This window comes from Cetorhinus maximus, chromosome 31 (assembly GCF_964194155.1).
Source record: "Cetorhinus maximus chromosome 31, sCetMax3.hap1.1, whole genome shotgun sequence".
Taxonomy (NCBI): domain Eukaryota; kingdom Metazoa; phylum Chordata; class Chondrichthyes; order Lamniformes; family Cetorhinidae; genus Cetorhinus; species Cetorhinus maximus.
The window spans coordinates 13,593,523-13,598,876 of NC_135909.1; the positions used below are offsets into that span (position 1 = coordinate 13,593,523).

General features: G+C 45.0%; 1 non-coding gene across 1 annotated transcript; it reads left to right on the plus strand.

Annotated features, from left to right (window-relative positions):
- The first annotated feature begins 5,264 nt into the window (after window positions 1–5,264).
- On the plus strand, window positions 5,265–5,354 carry trnar-ucg (transfer RNA arginine (anticodon UCG)). Its single transcript is given in 2 exon segments — window positions 5,265–5,301; window positions 5,319–5,354. It is a non-coding gene; the product is annotated as a tRNA-Arg (tRNA).

A 5,354-nucleotide genomic window follows, 5' to 3' on the forward strand; every position in this document is an offset into this window, starting at 1 on the left:
TGAGCCTTTCACTCTGCAATTCCTTCTAGAAACGCCCCCAATTGCCAACCACCACCCCCACCCCGACCCCCACCCCCACCCCGCTTAAGACCCTCTTTAAATCCACCCCTTTGACCAAGGTTTTGTTCAGCTTCCCAAATTTATGACTCAGTGTAGAATGTTGCTTGACTGAGCTCCTTTGAAGAGCTTTGGGAAGTTTTATTCAATTGCAGTGCTGTTGTTGAAATTGTTCAAATTTGGATAAATTAATTTTCAGAATCAATTTTGTTAAAATTTTCCTCGAATTTTCTCCAATTGTTTCGCGTTGTGAAACTCCTGCCATGAGGTGTTCACATGATGATCAGTTTGATAGAGTAAATCAGGAGAAACTGTTCCCACTGACGGAAGGGCCGCTAACCAGAGGGCACAGTTTGACGCTGATTGGGAAAATAGCCAGGAGAGAGAAGAGGAGAATATATTTTACACAGAGCGTTGTTGTGAAATGGAAGCTTTCTGGACGGGTGGTGGAAGCAGATTCAATAATAACTTTAAAAAGACTTTTGGAGAAATATCTGAAAGGAAAAGCAATACAGGAATATGGGGAGAGACTTGGATGTGGGAGCAATCATATCGCTCAACCAAAGACCCAGCACAGGCGGAATGACCTCTGTCTGTCCTGTATCCTTCTATGATTCATGGATAGAAATCAGTCCTACATCCTTTGGGGCATGAAGGGTGTGAGAAGCTGGCATGAGAATTGATCCCTTGGGAGCGGAATGGAAACGGTAAAATATTGTCTTCTTTCAGGAAATACAAACTGAAATGCAGGTATGACTATGTCTGTTTAAATGTGGTTTGTTACCAGTTCCAGATTATTGAATTTAACGGGTTGTGTTATCAGGCAAGGAGCTTACTATGATATAAAAACCGGAAATGCTGGAAACACTCAGCAACAACTGTAATTGGAAAACGGATTAATGTTTCAAGTTAACGATACTCCAGCAGAACTGAGGAAAGAGAGAAATGTAATAGGTTTTGAAGAAGTGAATGATTCGGGGGCTGGGAAGAGGTTGAAGAAAAGCGCAGGTCTGTGATGGTGTAGGCGCCCGGAGAGATGAAATTACAGAAAAAAAGTATCACGGGGCAAAAGCCAAAGGGAACAGACAAAGAAACGAACGATTGGCTCAGATGAGGTGTGAATGGCTGGATAGCAGCCGTCCAATTGCAATGAGAAAGAATAGAGAATGAGGGAAAAGACGAAACAGCAAAAAACACATGAAACAAGATGGAGATAGAGTTTATAATCTAAAAATATTGAACTCAGTGTGAGTCCTGAAATCTGTAGGGTGCCGAGTTGAAAGATGACCGTGTTCTTCCTCTGGTTTACGTTAATCTTCATTGGAACGGTGCAGCAGACTAAGGACAGAAAGGTCAGAGTGGGAGCAAGGTGGCGAATTGAAATTACGAGTGACAGGAAAGTCGGAGTCAGGCTTGCGGACTGAAAGGAGGTGGTGTCAAAGCAGTCACTCAGTCTGTGGGGCATAATCAAGTAGCGGAGGCCATATTGTGAACACCAAATACATTATATTAAATTGAAAGCAGGACAAGTGTATCACTGTTACACTTGGAAGGAGTGTGTGGGGCCTTGAATGTTGAGAATGGAAGAGGTAAAAGAAGAGATTCAATTCATGCAATTTCCTGGGATTGTGCCCTAGAAAAGGGAAGGTGTACTGGGGGAGCACCAGCTGTCGTCGAGTGAATGGTCGCTTTGGAATGGTGATTGTGGAGGAGAAGGGAGGGTGTTTTTGGTGGTCATATCATGCTGGCTGTGGTGGAAATGTCGAGGATAATGTGTCGAATATGGAAACGGGCGGGCTGGACGGTGAAAACAAGCGCCACTGAATCAACTCCGCTCAACTTACACAGGACACAATAATCCGCATTTCCCGGTCAGCAACAATTACCACCTCACATAAAGGTTTTGCCTCCCCGATGTTCCTGCACATTTCTCCAAGGATCTTGCCGTCCTGATGTCAGAGAAATGAACAGTCCCGCTCCCATCTAACTCCCCCATCTCAACCCAGCGGCAGAGTCATGGAACGAAAGGACGTGGCCCCTGTTTACAGCATTAGCTGCCTTATTCTGGTAGTTTAAATATCGAGTCATTGACTGTGGGTGAGCGAATACATGACTGACTGGGTGAGATGGTGAAGCAGTTTCTGTGTACAGACTGTGTACAGTTTTAGCCTCCTTAGTTTAGAAAGGATATAATTGCATTACAGCAGGTCAGAGGAGATTCAGTCGACTGATTCCTGGAATGGAAGGGTTTCCTTATGAGGAAAGGTTGAGGAGGTTGGACCTATACCCATTGGAGTTTTGAAGAATGGGAGGTGATCTTACTGAAAGATGTAAAATCCTGAGGGGACTTGACAGGGTGGCTGCTGAGACTATGTTTCCTTTTGTGGGGGACTCTACAATCAGGTGACTCAGTTTAAAAATATCGGCCTCTCCCATTTCAGACTGACAGAAGGTAATTTGTTTTGTTTCTATCTCTCTCAGTGGGACATTAATCTGTGGATTTCTCTTCCCCAGAGAGCAGTGGAGGCTGGGTTATTGAAAATGTTCACGGCTGAGTTGGAGATATTTTTGACAAAGGAATGAGTAAAGAATTATGGGGGGCAGAAAGGAAAGTGGAGTTGCGGCCACATTCAGATCAGCCATGCTGGAGCAGCTTCGAGGGGCTGAATGGCCTCTTGCTGCTCCTGATTTTCGTGTTCTTGTTCTTGTGTGCCTCTCTCGGCTCTGCTGTCCCTGTCCTGCTCACCGTCTCGCATGCCGCACTGCTCGGCGCCTCAGTAAGCTCCCGCTCTCCGGCCTGCTCCCTACCCCTCACCGCCTCACTTGCTGTTCTGCTTGTCACCATCTCCTCAGTTCTTGTGGTGAGATGGGCGGCGACAGGGGTCAGGAGGGAGGTGCCGAGTGGGAGGTGAGCGGCTTGGTAGTCGGGTATCGAGCGGTGCGGTATAAGGGTTGGCGTGTAGCGCAGTAAGCGAGGCGGCGAGGGTCTGGGGTCTGTGCACCTGGCATTCGGGAGCAGGGGAGTGAGTGGGAGGCAGCAAGTGGGCGACCGTCAATGGCTGAACAACGAGGACGTCAGCGGTGGGAGGAAGGGCGCACGCACCGGCAGATTGAGTGGGTGCCGAGTTCCTGTTCCAGCTCGGTGTCAGGAGTTACAGTGTAAAACTGATCACAATTCTAGCATTGCTGAGTTCTGATGAAATGTCATCGACCTGAAACGTGAACACCCTTTCACTGACCACGCTGCTGCCTGCCATGAGGTGTAATTCTTAATTGTTTTCTGGTGTTACGACAGAAACCCAAAAGGAGGGTTGACGCACTCTGGAGGACAATGAATGCACATAGCGGTTATCTCGCTTACTTGTGGAAGGCTCATTGGTCTAGAGGTATGATTCTCGCTTCGGGGTTTTCATTAAATGATTATGCATCTCGGGTTCAAATCCCCGACGATCCCTCGTGTTTCACCACTTAAAATCCAAATTTCTTTGCGAGCGAAAAGGCGGATTTTATTTAAACCGGGGCGAGGTTTCAATACCTGAGAAGTAACTACAGCGAAATTATCTCTGTAAAACACGTGGAGTAAATGAAGAAACTGTTGCTCATGTAATCGGACGGTTAATTTATCCTAATAAGAGAAGTGTAAAAGTTAATTTATCCCAAACCTAGGTTTGATTGCAGTGAATGCATAACTCAATGTCTTCAATAATATTTCAAGGAGCAAATTTCAGATACAGATAAATAACCATTTTATCACTGAACCATCATATATTTGATTAATACAAATCTATCAAACTGAGATTTAAAATTAATGTGTTGTTTCCCGATTGGATCTCTGAAATTCCAGGACCCTTTGTTGAGAGAGATGTTTCCTAATTTCACTCCGGAAATGTCATGTTTTTCGACGGCGCCCCAACGCCCCCACACCCCTCCCCCTCCCCCAATTCCGAAATTCGCAGAAGTTTCTCTCTCTGACACTATCGTCTTAACATGTCATCATTCTCCTGCAACGTTTTGAAGCTCTCTGACCCTCTGCCTCGTGGCCTCCCCTCTACCGCAGCTAAATTCCAGAAAATAAACCACAGAACAGCCCCATCATTTAAACTATTACCAAAGGAAGCCGTTCTTCCCGAATTAATGTCCATCTAGATGGTAACAGTCGTGGGTTTCCCTGCCGATTAGGCAGCCCACCCAAATACTTACAATTTAATACGAGAAAATCTTTTCCCCACGTTGTCTTTGGATCCTTTTTGAATGAAATAAAATCTGCCCTGTTTGGTTACTGACCCTTGCGCCAGTGGGAACAGTTCATCTTTATTTACTTTCTCTAAACCCTCTTGACAGTTCTGTCTGTGGAGTGATTAAAAATACCGAAAGCCAGACGTGGGATTTGAACAATGAGGGACTGTAGATCAATGATAAGGGAAGTGATACTTTGATAATCAGATTAGGAAATAGTTTGAAAGTTATGAAATCCGTCCAAACCTGTGCATTGCTGGTTCAGGAGCATAATGCGTCACTAGGGCGTGGGAAACTCGGATTAGATTCTCGACGCCTACATACAAGTTGCCTATTTTGTTACAGCATCACAGTCCCTAAATTATTTCATTTTCTTCGAGGTCAGGTTACTTTCAGTTTGCTTTCTGTTTTAGGGCAGTGATCTTGTAGTTCGGTAAATAAATTGATTTCAGCATATCTGGTGATTCAGGAGTGAAATTCTTATTTATCGTCATAGAGACCTGGGTTCGATTGCAGTGAATGCATAACTCAATGTCTTCAATAATGTTTCAAAGAACATATTTCCGATACAGAGAAATACCCATTTTCTTACTGATCCATCATATATTTGATGTATACAATTCTATCAAACTGAGATTTAAAATTAAAGTGCTGTTTCCCGACGGGATCTCTGAAATTCCAGTCCCCTTTGCTGGGAGAGATGTTTCCTAATTTCACTCAGGAAACATCATGTTTTTTGACTGCGCCCCAACGCCCCCACACCCCTCCCACTCCCCCAATGCCGAAATTGGCAGAAGTTTCTCTCTCTGACACTATCGTCTTAACATGTTGGAAACATAGATAAAATTGCTCATTAATTCGGGAAGAACGGCTTCCTTTGGTAATGGTTTATATGAAAGGAAAGTTCTGTGGTTTATTTTCGGCAATTTAGCAACGGTAGAGGGGAGGCCACGAGATGTAGTGCGAGAGCTGGCCGCGTAGCCTAATGGATAAGGCGTCTGACTTCGGTGGTGTTGGCTGAGGTTATCAGAAGATTGCAGGTTCGAGTCCTGCCGCGGTCG